Source organism: Sylvia atricapilla, chromosome Z, assembly GCF_009819655.1.
Source record: "Sylvia atricapilla isolate bSylAtr1 chromosome Z, bSylAtr1.pri, whole genome shotgun sequence".
NCBI lineage: Eukaryota > Metazoa > Chordata > Aves > Passeriformes > Sylviidae > Sylvia > Sylvia atricapilla.
Window position 1 is genome coordinate 44240011 of NC_089174.1, and position 16296 is coordinate 44256306.

Sequence of the window (16296 nt, forward strand, 5' to 3'; positions counted from 1 at the left end):
TGGGGTGTTGTTCAGCTGTCTCCAGGAGCAGGGCCCCATCACTTTTAACTATCGCTTGGGAAGACAAATGCCATCATGCCAAATGTTTCCCTTCTTAGTCTTTCTTCTCTCTCACTTAATATACTGAGCCTGACATCACTTTAACAATTATGTTTGTTTTGAGAGAGGAAAAAAGATGAAAAATATTTTCAAAACCAAAGTTTCAAGACTTCAAGTTAAGAATTGAGGGAATTAAATGCTGAAAGAAATGGAGGACTGAACAGCTGTAGGTGGAAAGGAAAACAGCTTTTGTGCTCTATTGGTTAAAATGCTGCTGTAGTACTTAATATGAAATAAATAATGCAAACTATCAGGTTTGTTTTCACATTTCCAGATGTGAGGATTGTGTCTGGGGTAAAAAAGCTGCAGCAGCAAGAGTTCCAAGGAGACTGAATGTGTTGTATCATTGCTGCAATTTATATCTGAAAGAACTGAATGTCAGAATAATGGGAGAAGTGTATGAACAGAGTGCATCTTAGAGTCCTCCCAGGCTTTCAGGAACAAAAGAACAATTTTGTAAGGCTCCTTTATAAATTGAATTATATGGTACATGGATAGCAAATTTTATGTAATTTACTGTATGTACATTTGAATTGAGAAAGACTCCAGAATACCTGCTAACCATGGAGGAATTCTAGCAACATTTTCTTGTCATGTGCTGTAGCAGCGCAGAGGCAATTATTGGACAGATCAGTGAAGTTCAAGCTTTAGTCACTTAATTTTTTTAACCGAAGGATATGTAGTTTCTCAGGCCCTTTCAAATCTTTCTTTAGATTAATTAACAATCAGGTGCTGCTATCTGAGTTTAATCTACATGGGAAAATAAAAATATGATTGTTGGTAAAACATGCCTTCAGCTGAATTGTAGCACTGTTCTACTTCTTACCAGCTGATAGCTTCTGGCTTCTCACTACAGATTTCCATTTTAGCAGCTACTCTTTTACTGGTCTGCCAGTGTACCTGGACCAGTTAGTGGAGTCAGGTGACTGAAAACCTGAATTTTTAAGGGCCTTTTAATAGATACCAGGAGGAATTGTCTTAGGACAGTTATATGAAGATTCTGCCTTTCTTTTTCAGAAACAATTCATAGAGAAAATCATTGTTTCTGATAGAGACTTGATGAAATATATAAAAATCCTAATACTCAGGTTATCATACAGTTACTAGCTAGGGCTACATGTTTTTCTTGTCTTTGTTCATAAGTGGTTGATTTCTGGGATTATAGAATTGCATTTATTTTTTTAGGTAACTAGATGATTTTATTATATGATTAGGATTTTTCAACAATGAAAGTTAAAACATACATGTATAAGTGGAATGAGGAAGGGAAAGATCACCAATGTTTAAAGATTTTAAGGAGTTGATAGGACAGATCCATAAGGCCTCTTGCTTCTTTCTAGCCCTGTTTTTCTTGTCTGCATGGAATCAGAGCAATCAGTTCAAATGTACACCATCAGATTGAAACGACAACTGAAAGTAATTTGTTACTTTGAGTTGTCCATCTCTTCTGCAGAGGTCTTCATAATGAATGTTACAGTCTGTTTCAGCTGTGGTTATGACCTTAAATTACTTCTCTGAAGTGCATGGATATTAAACATTCAAAAAGTGATGCAAAATTAGGTAATAAAATCTCACTGAAGATTTTTTTCTTCATGAGATCCAGGCCTGGTTTTGAACTCAGTTTTAATTCAAGAAGTCAAGGATCTCTTGGTCTCCTGATCTGTTTGAAACAAAGTGCTTTTTTAATGACTTGCAGTTTACATTTCTAAATTCTCAAGAAGTAGAATGTTGGAATGTATTCTTCCAGTGTAAGACAAATGTCTCCGTACATTTTTGTCAAGACTTGATCTGGCATAGCACTCAAGAGTAATCTTTTCTTCAAAAGCCTCCTGCCTCTAGCAGTGATTTTGAATTCTGATAATGGCCCAGATTTTATTTAGAGAAGGTCATAGTGCTGTTCATAACAGAAAATAAGTTCACTTCTGCAATAATACTTTGCTTTTATAACATTTTAAGACCTTCAGAACTTTGACATTTTAAGAGCACTTCTTAGTTTTATCCATGCTTGTAAATGCATGTTGATTGGAAATGACCTCAACACCAAAAAAGGAAATAGCAGAATGTAAAGAGTAATTTGAAAGTAATTAAATCAGTGTTTCTTTGTCAGAAGTTGGAAAGTATTTAGTAGGATAAAATCTTATGGGACAGATGTTTTTATTCAAGCTGTCTTGTAAAGAATTTTATCTGTTGTTGCCCAGATATTTTTCTGTGTCCTTGTATTTGTTACTTTGTTTTGAGTATTGTGTCAAGACCTTGTCATGAGCATCTCATGGTCTGAAGCATATTTTAATTGGACAAAGGGTCTGGAAAGCAGCTAAATTAAGAGTTTTGAAGGAAGTGGTTTCAGAGACTGTGGAGCCAAGCTAGTGGTGTTCTGCTGCCAAACAAATTTCGGTTTTCACTGTGCAGTGCATCCTCTTTGCTTGAGCATTCTCAAGTTCTCCGTTAACCTTCCTGTGAATAAGTGAATTTAGCAATCCAGCAGAAGACCATCCATATATTTGAGTCATTCCCAAAGTATCTCTAAGCTTTGAAATAGCACTACCTCTCTGGAAGATACTGTTTTAATGTGGCTCTATTAGGAGGTGCTTTGAACAGTACAGTGGTGACATTCTAGTTCTGCTAATCAAGGCAAGCGAGATGTCAGTTAAGAAAACATGTTTTCTAATGTAAACTGCAACAAAATGTTTTTCTTGCATAGAATTTTACTGACAATGTAATTTATAAAAGTTTTTCTAAGCAAAGGTTTCATTAAGTATTTTAAATGTATTCTTTAGTCTATATAGGACTTTTTGCGCATACAGTAAACCACAGATACAGCAGTAAGTCCATTTGATTTTTTAAAAAATCTCCCAAAAGAAAAACATAGAATAACTTCATGATATTTTAGAACTTTGAAAACATTAAATCACCTTTTCTAGTTGAATTATATTACACATGCATGAGATTCTCTTAGGTTTTCTATTACTGGCTGAAACATCTGCTTTGAGGTAATGTTTCCTCATTTTCCTGTTGTAGTTCTTCTCTGTTTATGCTTCAGCTGTCTAAGCCTTACCAGAATGAAATGGGAATGGCTTACATTACCTTAACATGGTTTCATATAGATACATTGAATACTTGCTGTCAGTGAAAACAACCATGTCAAAATGGTTTCTCTGGAGGGCAAGATAATGGCTAGGCACAAACCATAGGTGTTTGCATGTGACAAAAGTGAGTTTTAGAAACCATGCTCTCACTATTAACAGATGAGCGCAAAAGTTACGAAGAATAATTCCTTGTCCTGTGACTTTTTATATTTAATACCTTTTTTTTGTCCTCTAGATGGTACTCAGTCTATAGGGGTGTATAAAAGGGCAGCATAAAATTCTTGGTAATAAAATTTCATCCTCTTTCTAAATGGGCTTAGTAGTGAAAGAACTGACATTATAGTTAAGTACACATCCCTAATTTCAGTGATACTGAGTAAAAGCACAGCCAAAACCAGTACAAGACACCAAGTTTTAAAGATGTCTTGTTGTTTTCAAAACCTTTTTGTCTTGCCCTTTCTTTCTCTCTGGTTTTGTGCTGCTGACTCCTGCTCTGCCTACTTCATTACTTGTCTCAGGGTTTAGAAGGAGTGAATGATGTGGAGGGCTGAAGCTGAAAATGGAAGAATTACGTTTCCCTCAGCAGCTGGCACAGCAGGTACAACAGAACTTAGAAATTTTTGAGCTGTTGCAGTAGGGCCACCTCATATGCTCTCACTCTGAGTTTGCAGATACACTGCTGCTCATTGCAGATCTTTTTGCCAGATACTTTTCCTCCAAGATACAGAAATTCAGTACTAGTTCAAAAGCTTGTAAATCTCACCCCAGTGATTAGGGTTTCATACTAATGCAGTTCAGTATCTTGCATCTGAAGTTTGGCTGGCTAGCCATTTGCTTCCTAGTGCCTGATGAAAATGTTGGTGTTGAAAACGCATTTTTAAATTACAGGAATTCACAATACTAAATATTCCTGTATTTTTCTGGTAGTATGCTTACTGCTGTTTTAAATGTCATTCATGAAACCTTGAAGAGTTTAGTCACCTTTTTACTGCCTTTATTGAGGTTTACAGTCTAGCTTTATGATATTAATACATACGGACCAATAAAATTTAGGAACACTGACTGTAGCATGCTGCTTTTGAGATGACTACTTGGACACAAAATAGTGAACCACTATATAAACAAACAGTATTCCAAACCCTAGTATCATAATACACTTCAGTAAAATAATAAAAAAAAAATAGCCAGTCTGAAAGTACTCTGAGAATTGGATTGGTCTTGTGTTTTGTACATTTTTGGCTAGCTATAGGAATACATGGTCTTTATAATTAATGTTTCTTTCTCTAGGATGAGGTTTTTTGCTGGTAGTCAGCCCTTTATTTTGTCTTCTTTAAAAATACTTTTTCTTTCATAACAACTGCAGTCTTTGGATTAGTTTCAATAAATTCTGAATATTGATTTTAAGATAAGATTATTTTATAGTGAAATTTGTATTGTAACTTACAAGCTCGAGTAAAAATGCTATAACTGCACTTGCTTTTTAAGTTAATACTCTGAAAGAAAAAGGAAAGTACATATAAAAAATTATCATATAATGCATTACTTTATGTTCATTATCATGTTTTATTTCTGATAAGAAGTGCCTGCCATCTGTTGCCTTCCTATTGATGAACTATGGGAATGTGATCTCTTCCATAATAACACTTCCAGTATGTCTTGGGTGGATGTAATACATATTTATCCCTTGTCTGACTCTAAGAAATGTCGAGGCAGTGGAAAAAGTGGAGGAGGAAGGATATGGGGAATAACACACTGGGGCTGACAGTTGTGATGGTAGGTGGGAAGCAATCAAGTAAGTAGGCCAGGTTGTTGCGTTTAGTGTGTATGTACTTGTTCCTTACTTTAAAAATCTCTTATTTTTCACTCTCATGGCTCTTCTTCCTAAACAGAACCTTTTAAAATGCCAGCTCTGATTTAGTATTGGTGCTTTATGCATATTAATATAAGACAGTTTTTAATCATCAGTGCTTGATGTCAGGAAAACCTTAGTCTTCAATTTCTTCACAGTGTGTATGCTTTTGCCTTCAGAGCTGAAGGTAGCTAATGCCAAAATCTGTCTACAACTTCCTGTAGAGAAGCAGGGTGCTTATATGTCTCTGCTCCACTGAATTTCCATTTGTACATTTTAAATGCACTTTCATTTTCTTTCCTCATGATGTTGTCCTGCAACAAAGCTCTGTAGAAGGCTTCTGTAATAAAGGTTTGTAGAGGTTACAGGTGGACTTTATGGAAGGTGTTTAATAATGGTTGTGCTGCAAGTTGGTGTTGAGGATTGACACCGTTTGCATTTGTTTTTCTGCAGCTGGCATACTGAGAAGAAAAAACACATTTATTGTCATTTTCCTGTGTTTGCTGTGACCTTGCTGTATCAAAGGTTCCATCTGTATAAAGCCTGAAACACTGTCTGGATCATTTAGTTAACTTCACTCTCCTGCTGTCTTTAAAGGAACAAATGAGGTGCCTGATTACATTTCTACATTATCTGAAGAATAAGAGTATTACAGATAGTTTGGAACACTTTTTTAAAGCCCACCTAAACATAGTTTTCACACATGTGGTTTCTTTGCAGTGTATATTTAATTTAAATATCTGTTTCTGTTTTCTCCTTATCTTGTAAGTAACAGTCATACAGCCCTCTCAGACCAGGATGTGATAGGTGAATATAGGAATGACAATGGCATTTTTTAACTCATACTCTATTCTGATGCTTGGTCAAGTTTCACACGTTGTTAAGGTGCTCATCTAGAATTTAACATTATTTCAGAAGATGTTTTACTTAGTGGCTTACAACATTGCCCTTAAGGCAGACTGTAGCTATTTAAGTTGGCCCATGATACATTTTGGATTAGTCTCTATCTGTTTAGTAAATATTGTTACATTTTATACTGTATGGCTGCAGTAAATATTGTTAATGTTTGAAGCCTGTGCTTTCACATGTTTGGATGGAAGGCACTATTCATCTTTCTATGTGGGGTTTTTACACTGCTAAGTCTTGGCGTCTATAATGAAAAAATCTATAATGAATCTTAATGAAACTCAATATCTATTGAAAATGGAATATGAATCTCGGTGCAGGGGTTAAGTCTTTTTTCTTTGAAGTTCTGTTACTATTAGTGAAGATGTAGATGTGTTTTTAAAGTAAAAACTTTCTGTTACAACTCTCTAGTCTTGACATTCTTCTGTAGAATAGGTATTTATTGTCTTTAGTAGATTTTATTAGAAGAATCATGGTTACTTACTTGATTTTCAGTGTATTTTTCTTAATTTGGTTGCTTTATAAGAATCTGCTACCAGTTGAAAATTTCAAGAACACTAACTTTGATGATTTTGGTATGTTTATCTCTTTGGCTGCAAACAAATTGATGGATCAGTTTTGCAACCATTTTTTAGCTAAATTTAACAGGTTGCTTCAGAGTTCAGGAGTCTAAGGCAGTCAGTTAATTTTAATAAAGACTCTAAATCTAAGTAATGTATAAGAGAAAATACTGAAATAAAACTTTATATCAAAATGTCATTGTGTTCAACCCTGGTATTAAACACATGTCTAGTAAATGAGATTTTTAAGATATTTGCCAAACTAAGATTGAATGGCTCTTCTTGTTGTTGTTTATGTTGATAGCTTTGTGTTTGGGGAATTAAGTTTATGTTCAGTATGTTTTAACATTTTAATAGTACTTATGTCTTACAGAATTTCTAAGAAAGTTAATTCCTGTTTCAGCTGGGAGGAGGTGGTGTTTTATGTTCATCATTTCATTCTTCAAATTGAATTGACAGAAAATGTTACCAAAATTTCTGTGAAGGGGTGTGGGACGCAGTATTGAGTCACTCAATCACTTCAACTTCATTGCTATTTTCCTGCCTTAATGAAATCCTTCTTTTCTTTATTATGCCTTTCAGTAATGACATGTGAGACAGGAATTTTGAATATCTTTGCTGTTTTGACAATTTACTGCAGGGCCTATTTCATTTCCTCTGGACAGAAACACGGGTTTGAGGGAGAAGTACCAGATAGATCATCATCTCACTGTACCATAAAAGAAAGTATGTGACATGAATAAAGATTAGATGGGTAGATTTAATGCTACTATGTCCTGATTATTGCTTCTACTTTATCTCAAACATTTTTGTCAGTTTTTACATATTTATTATCAGTGTTGTCTTTTGTTTTACATTTAAATGAATGAAATCTGCGTAAGAGTGAATGTGTTTTGCTTGGGGATGAAGATTTCTTAAACCACCTTAATACAACTACTAGCAGTGATGTGGATTAGTAGAAACTACCCCAAGTAGTTTCTCTTTAACCAGTTAGTCGAGTCTCCTCAAAAAAAGAGCCGGGTTCTCTTTGGTGTAATAGATCAAAGAAATAAATACTACATGGTCATTTTCAAGGATGTTTTCATGAAAGTGGTATGATATCAAAGACTTCTTTGTTTTGTATTGCTTCATAACTGACATCAGCATTAATCGTGATTAAAGTTCTCTAAAATAACATGGCTAACTGAATTACAAGTAAGTTGGCTAAAGATCCCATTATTTGTGCTTTTAGTTGACTTGTCAGCTCTTTGTCTTTTGATCATGAATGTGAAATGTGAATTGGCTAGTGAGTAGTAAAAACTTCTAGACTAAAAACCTGTCTAGTATAAAGCTCATCACTGAATCAGCCTCTTGGGTAGCAATATTGAAGATCAAGTTTTATTTCATATGTATAGAAAATTTTACTACTGAAGTGTTCTTCTATAAATAGAGCTTATTTGGGTTGCTAGCTGTCGCAGGGAGGGAGAAAAAAAAGTTTTCCTTGTGTTTAGTTGCAGAACCAGGACTAGAAATGAAGAAAGCAAATAACAAAATCTAAACAGCCTTTTCAGTTACCAACTCACACAGTCACTTGCTTTAAACCTAAGATCATAAGCTTTGGCTTTTTAAAAATTTTTCTCCAATATGCTTGTGGCAATAGTAATGCTCTTGTATAAATTACGAAATTTAATGTCTTTATGGAGGATGCTTTTACTTGCTGTGTGCAAAATAAGGTGGGGTTTTTGTCTTCATTGTTTTTTTTGGGTTTTCTTTACTCTTTTGTGATTTCCTCTAAAGTGTGCTTGAAACCAATAAACTTAGACTTGGGGAATATTTCAGGGAGAAAAATGTGATAGTCTAGAGCTTTAAGTACTGCTCCAGTTTTTTTTATCCTATCATCTTCCCTTTTGCCTAGTTGTGTTCTCAGCATTTGTGAATGTGTTTAGTAAGCATTGTTCTTGGAGGCAGTACCTCTGACACAAGCGTGCAATAATACAAGTTACTGGGAGGAAATCCATAAGTTTCCTGCATTTTACAAAGTTATCCCTGCTAAAGAAAATTCTTGGTTTATTAAGGAACAGTGAAATGTCCCAGCATCCCCACCCACCTTGTCTTTGCCAAGTATTGTCATACATAAAAACAAAATACATGTGGATGTTAGCTTGGGGTAGGAGGGCATGGTGATTTTCTTCCTAGTCATTTCATGAAAGGTTAATGCATTCTGACAACTTTTATATAGGCCTTGTATTGACCTAGTTTTTAGTCTTGATTGACTGACCTGATCTCCTTCAGTGACAAGGTGACCCGCTTAGTGAATGAGGGAAGGGCTCATCTTGTTTATATGAACTTTAGTAGAGCCTTTGGCACTGTTTCCTACCGTCTTCTGTTGAAACTGGCTGCTCATGGCTCAGACAAGTGCAGTCTTTGCTGGGTAAGAAGCTATCTGGATGGCCAAGCCTAGGGACTGGTGGGGAATGGAATTAAATCCAGCTGGCCATTGGTCACAGGTGATGTTCTCAAGGGCTCAGTACTGTGGCCGTTTCTACTTAATGTTTGTATCAACAACCCGTACCAGTGTGCTAGTTCAGTACGCCTGCAGATGACACCAGGTTGGGTGGGAGTGTTGATTTGGTGGGCAGAAAGACTCTACAGGGTTGTCGGGACAGGATGGATTGATACGCTGAGGCTAGTGGTATGACACTGAACAAGGCTCAGTGCTATGTCCTGCCCTTGGATCAAAACAACCCCCTGCAGTGCTACAGGTTGAGGGCAGAGTGGCAGGAGAACTTGCCATCAGTAAAAGACCTCGGGGTACTGGTGACAGCAGCTGAACATGAGCCAGCAGTGTGCACAAGTGGGCAAGAAGGCTGGTGGCATCCTGGCCTTTATCAGCAATGGTGTGGCCAGTGGGACCAGGGCAGTGATCGTCAGCCTATACTTGTCACTGGTGAGGCTGCACTTGGAGTTCTGTGTCTAGTTCTGGGCCCCTGATGACAGAGGTAGTCAGAGGTGCTGGAGCAAGTACAGAGAAGGGCAAAGGAGATGGTGAAATCCTGTGAAGAGCAGCTGAGGGAGCTGTGGTTGTTTAGTCTGGAGAAAAGAAGGCTTGGGGAAACCTTACTCTCTACCTGAGAGGAGTCTGTAGCCATGTGGGGGTCAGTCTCTTCTCCCAAGAAGCAAGTGATACAAAAAGAGGAAGTAGCCTCAAAACTATGCCAGATGATGTTTAGACTGGATATTTGGAAAAATTTCTGTGCTGGAATAGCGGTCAGGCATTAAACCAGGCTGTCCAGGGCACTGTTGGAACCCTGAAGATACTTAAAAGATGTGTAGATGTGGCACTAAGGGGCATGGTTTAGTGATGTGCTTGGCTGAATCCATAGTCTATGGTACCAGCAATTACAGTAAAGTGAGTGAGTGCTGCTGACAAATCAGCCAGGCTTGCCAGCATGGACACGTGTGTGTCTGTAAAGGGGAGGTGGGAGGAGCTGACTGTTGGGGTGACCAAGTGGGTCTGGACAGCTGCCAGGGACACAGGAGGAACTAGAAGTCTCCATCGTGAGACTGCTGGTGAATGTGGTGTTTTAATTTTTTTTTTTTTCTGTTTCAGAGCTGTCCTGGTGTTTTTATTCTGTGTTCAGTTATTAAGATATAGCTACCTGTTCAATTGAAGGTAGAGTGCTGATGCCATCTGGTGGTGTTAGAACATTCCCAGGAATTCCACTGAGATGTGAAAAATTGCTGGCATGATACTAAAGAAAGTACATGGGTGTATTTTCTGCCTTAGCATGTAATTATTCTCTTGAATTAAGTCATAAAAATCTGTGCCTGTTCTCGTAACTATGCTTGCTACAGCAAATTTAAATCTTAAATCTATTTCTTTCTGTTGAAGAAAAAGGTTTGTTTCCAGGAGTTTCTTTTATGAAACAGTGCTTTGCAAACACAACATGAAAGAGTTTTATTGGAGCTTACAATATTTTAAAACTCAGTTTGAAAGACGAGTTATCTTCTGTTACTGCATTTTGCTAAACCCAGCACAAATTTCTCACTGCTAGTATTTGAAGTCACTGTTCTCTTTTATAAGTCGCTTATATATTGTTTCAAAGTAAAAGTTCAATAACATACATCTGACAACAGTTGAAATAAAAAAATCTTGTATCTGAAGCCAAAGCAACCACAACACTGTTTTCTTAGTCCTTCCATCTGTTGAAATCATGTCCTGCATCTTAAGTTGCTTACCTGAGGTAATATCATTCTTCCGAATACTGTACAGGCTATATTGACAATGGAAGTAAGACTATGAATGCTTCTCCAGTTCTCTTGAAGTAAATTTATGACTGATAAGTATTTTACCCTACAATGGAAAAACTTACAAAAGAGGAAGGAACTTTATTTTAAGCTGGTGAGGCTTTTTAATTAATTTTATTTAGCTGTTATTCTTCATCTGTTGCAGGTCAGCATATTATATTAATAAGTTACTTTTAAATAAATTTTCTTATGGAACAGAGAGTCTATTCAGTCATTAACAACTGCTGTCTTTCTATTGTGACTGATCAGAATAACAGACTGTTTTTGTTGCAATCCAGCTCGTTGAAAAAGACAAATTCTGTGCTTGTGTCTCTTCATAATCTCTGAGCATACAACACTTTACCTGCATTGTGATGGAAGTGTGAATTAGATTTAGCTTGAAAACTGAGAATGCTGCTCATCCAAATGTGCATCTTCAATTCAAAATATTTTCTTTTCTTACTGACTTTCTAGTCCATAGGTTGTTGTTCAAGGATTCTGCTATTTATTTGGTTATTTTCCCTGTCATTTTTGGAGATAATGAATTTCTTTTGATTTTTCCATCACATGTTAGCAGGACCTGTTAGGACTTCTTTTTTGAGCAATTTTCCTTGTCTAGTAGGAGACTGTGGTAAATCTTTTTCTTCCTTTTTCCTGAGGATCATTTTCTTTTGCCTTCTCTGGCTTACAAGTGCTTCTACCCCACTGTTAAATTAGTAGAGGTACCTAAATACCTAAATGACTCTTAAATTAGCAGAGGTACCTAAATACTTAGGTGAATTTAGTAAGCTGAGTATTTCTTTGTGGCAGTGGTATTTTGGGGAATTTTGGATGTTAACTTTCAGACTATTTTTCTGTCTTTTCAGGTCTCTGGATGGCAGACTCTGAAAAGAAATGCTGTTTTAAGAGGTATGCCTCATGTAGGCCAAAGTATTCTTCTGGACTGGTTTCTATATAAATGATAAGGCTGTACTTCTGAGGAGTCTCTCTGCTGATCCTCTTTGTAATCTTGCATGAATAGTAGTTTCAGTGCTGACATCTTTCTGAAATGTGAAAGCTTATACCATGATATGCAGGCTTCTCTTACCAGTGACAAAATTTTTGTAGAGAGGCCTGTAATTGCTTGATCATCTTAAGACAATATTGCCTTAGTGGGCGAAGTAGATGTAGCACAAAAAAAATGACTTGACTTTCTGAAATGTGCATATCCCCTTCCAGCCTCTCCTGTCTCTGTGCGTGTGGGGGGTTTGTTTGTTTGCTTGGTTTTTAATTGAGAATATAGTTCAGATTTTGTAAATGTCCTCACTCCCTTTTTGGTGTTTTGTAAGACTTCCAGACAGTGAGAGGCTGACACAGTGCCAACAGTGTGGTTTAAAATAGTATCAGCTGGAACGAAGATGAAGAAATACTAATCTTTTTGCACATCATCTTTTTTCTTGTTAGCTGAAGGTTTGGAATATTTTCTATGTTTGTTTGGGGTTTCACATTCCAGCACTGAAAAAGTCTCTTCTCTTTCCGTTGTTGTGTTGTTACTGAATAATTCATTGCTTGGCAGCTGTTAAGAAAACAGTCTCTTCAAAATGGATTTTTTTCTGGCCAATCCATTTCAAGCAGATATAGTGACGTATCTTAGAAAAGTGGGCTTTGTCTCTGTAAGAGAAAGACAGGTGTGAGTATTTTCGTAACTTTTTAAAACAGGATCTCTCAGTTCTTTTTTAAGCACTTCGGAGGTCTTCCTGTTTCTCTAAAGCAGTGCAGTGCTGATTTGTTCTGCCTCCAGAATAATAACCAGGGTGAAGTACTTACAATGTGGGTTAAGACTAGCTCTTCAGCTATTGTGTAAGATTTCAGTGTTGCACTTTTTTACACAGTATTTGCAGAAGTCCTAAAGAAAGTGATGCTGAGAATTGGAGAAGATGTTGCTGTCATTTTCAACACAGCCTGTGGACAGAAATCAAGATGAGGGTACTGCACAGCTCTTGGAAGTGCACTCTTGTAGGATGAGAGGCATTGTGCCAAGTTGTAATGCAGGAGATTCCTTTGAGACAGTAGGAGCATTTTCTGCTGGTGAGGGTGGTCAGTCCTGGAACAGGTTGCCCAGAGAGGCTGTGGAATCTCCATTATTGAGCATTTTCTAAGTGAAGCAGGAATAGCCCACTGTAACTCAATTTAAGTGGGCCTGCTTTGAGTGCGAGGTTGGACTAGAGCAGCTTGGAGAGGTTACTTCATTATAGACATAACATTATCCTATGAATCTGTGTAATACGCTGAAGGGACACTTTCTATGAATTTTACATTTCCTGTAAAAACAGTTGAGACTCAGGTTGGTGTATTCTGTCTTTTTTGTATGAGGGGGTTGTTTCATTTCTTCTTGTTGTTTTTGTTTTGCTTTTTTGTTTGTTTTGGTTTGGGGTTTGGTTTTTGTCTTGTCTTGTGTTGGTTGGTTGGTTGGTGAGTTGAGAAGAGTTTTGTGATTATAGAACTGAGGAGCAACTTCTTACTGTTCCAGCAACATGGTTTTGAGGGAGGAGAACTGTGGTTTAGCTCCAGTGCTCATTTGCTGACTAAGTACAAAAAAGACTTTACATTTTTTAAATCAAATGTCACAGTTCAGTCAGTGGATTGAAAGTTTTGAAGTTACCCACAGTTCTTAAAGTTTGATACTGTTTGCTGTCATAGGTTATTATTTGAGCAGGTAAATCTCAGAAAAACTATCAATTTAATTTAGAAGAACAAAAGAATTTCTGTGTTACAGAGATTTGCCTTTCTTGGCTTCGGCTTTCTAAAAACTAAATTGAGGTATGGTATTTTCTGTTGTCTGCTTACTGCTGTGAGGGTTTAGAGGGAACCTGAGGTTTGCAGCATTCAAATGAGCTATTAAGTTTGGAAAATTACACTATAAATGTTTAGAATCTGGTCTGTCCTCTAAATTTACCCGGTTTTATATAGAACGGTAGATTTTTGTGAAACTTCTGCTTCTGAACTTGGCTGTGATACTGTGAAAGATTTAGAAGCTCTTGAGCATTCATCTTCTACAGTGAGTGATGGGTCACATTACGAAACAAGGCAAATGTAAATAGTCTCTATTACAGGCTTGCTATTCTTACTAACTCCTGCGCAGTCTAGTGAATCTCTGTTAAAGAAAAAAAGTCAGTTGAGAGATACGGTTTTGATCTGATTTTTTTAATATATTTTTAGGCAAGAAGGTATCACCCTACCTAGGTTGTGCTTTGGAAAAGTAAACCTATCATCTCCTCTTACTGCTTCAAGCCAGTGTGTGTGACTCTAATGTCAACCTGATTCTGTGTGTTTTCTTTTTAGAGCAGCCAGTTTTACCCAGTTGAACTCATGCTAACTTCATTGAGTTGGTGTCTCTGTGATTATGATTGTCCAATGGTCATCAGCAGCTTAAGATCAGTCAATATAATAAGAAGTTCAACTTGTTTGTTACATGAATAGGCTGAGGCTGTAAGTTCATCAAATTGCATGATAATTCAGGTTAGAAAAGACGTTAGGAGATCATGTAATATGGGTACCTGTAATAGGACTTGAGGGAATGGCATGACCTGTGTCAGGGTAGATTTAGGTTAGCTGTTGGGGAAAAGTTCTTTCCTCGGAGGGTGGTTGGGCACTGGAACAGGCTCCCCAGGAAAGTGGTCACAGCACCAAGCTTGACAGAGCTCAAAAAGTGTTTGGACAATACTCTCACGCACATGGTGTGATTGTTAGGGATGTCCTGTGCAGGGCAGGATTTGGACTTGACAATTCCATTGGTATCTTCCAACTCAGGATATTCTAAATAATCCAGCTGCTCAAAGCAAACTGAGGTCAGACCAAGTGGCTCAGTGTGTTATCCAGGTATCTGTTTGTGCTTTTAAGCTTCACGGTTTCTTGGGACTGTGTATTTAGACTTCTGTGGTTTTTGTTTTTGAGGTTAGGTTACTTGTTTTGGAGGTATATGAATTCATTTTAACTTCTTTTCAGCATATAACTGTTTGAGAGATGGGAAGATGAGGTCTGTGAAAGATCACCTGGAATTCAGATTTGAAAAAACGCCCCTTTTTAAAAGGGAAGGTGTTTAAAGGAGACCTGGATTTGTCTGGAAAGTAGAAAAATGGATTGTGTGATTCTTAGTCAGATCAAAACATCATCTTGATGTTTTGGATGTTGTGTAGTCTTTGTGTTTAGTTCCAGTCTGTATGAGGTTACTGGCATGGATTAATTGCATGTGCAGAAGCTGTCAGTAGCCTAAGCAGAGGGATGTCACTTTATTCAGAATACTTGAGAGGAATCCAGCACCTGACAAGCATGCTTTGCTTCTTTACCTTACTACATGCTAATACACTAAAAGTAGCTTCTTGAGAGTCTACATAATAACAAAAACAGATGCTGTGACTACTGAAGGACACTGAGATTTTGTCAAGAGAAATGTCATCTTCCGTTCATGGGAGGCCGGCAGTTAAGAAAAACTAACTCAGTCTTCAGTTGCTTGTTTGATAAACTCAATGTAACATATTAGATAATTTCAAATAAATTGAAATTTTCAGGGTGATTAGATTGATTTAAAGTCTTAAATATTTGAGGAATAGCTTTTTAATTACTTTCTGTACTCTGAATGTTAAGCTAGTGGGTAGTCTTTATAACAAGCTGGGGTTGAGATAACACAGAAATAGGACTTGGCATATCAATTATGATATACTTGTCAGCATTGACATCTGGGGAGTATTTTGTACATTCTGCTTGCTTCTAATCTCCATTTTTTTTTCTCCTGCAACAGTGTACTTCAGATTATATATGATTACTTAAAATAAGTGTTTGGTATGGGATTTTTTGGTGGGGTGATAACTTGGCTGTCTTGTATGATAAAAGTGGTGCTTAAATTTTTTGGTTTGGCAGTAGGCTGTAGAAACATGGGTACCTTGGGATGCCTTCCCAAGAGCAGATGTGTGGTTCAAGTAGCCTAGTACCCCTTCTGAGTTGATAGTTAATGCGTCCCAGATAGGAGCATGAAAGACATCCTGTATTAGCCACCTGTCCACATGGAGAGTTTCTTCTTAAGCATTGTGAGTGGTAGCTTAGCTTTGTACTTGCAAGTATCACTGTGTATCATCTTCAAATGCAATAATTATGAGAAAAAAAATAGTTTATTACAAAATCTGCAATTATATTATTTACATCTCCCTAAAGTGATACAAAACAGGCAGGTGATAAGTGTGGAATTACTTTACATAATGTGGAATTAATTTATGTTTTTAATTAGTTGCTGTGATTAGTGAATTTAATTTCTTATATGCGGTTGTAACATTAGTGTCTCTATTTTTTCTTTGTATGTGTCATTAGTTCTGCTAAAATTTTCTTTCTATTTCCCTCTAGGAAGCTATTCAAGTTTTCTGCAAAGTCTGAGTATTTATGTTATCTGACTGAGCTGACATCTTGGTAATACGCCATTTTTTTGTGAGCTTCTCTCTACCTTTCTAAATAGATATGAACTGATCTGGCCTTTTGAAGATTTTCTTTTTATTAATTTTTT

General features: G+C 36.8%; 1 protein-coding gene across 4 annotated transcripts in view; it reads left to right on the forward strand.

Annotated features, from left to right (window-relative positions):
- Positions 1-16296, forward strand: part of PCGF3 (polycomb group ring finger 3) — a 291744-nt gene that overhangs the window by 13781 nt on the left and 261667 nt on the right. For 2 of the 4 annotated variants that reach the window (XM_066339188.1, XM_066339189.1), the window contains exon 2: positions 11633-11675. The exons of 1 other annotated variant lie outside the window; for it this stretch is intronic. The gene's annotated coding sequence lies outside the window, so the exon portion shown is untranslated. Of the gene's footprint in view, positions 1-11632; positions 11676-16027; positions 16203-16296 lie in introns of those variants that run through there. One more of the 4 variants, XM_066339191.1, reaches the window with a different exon arrangement.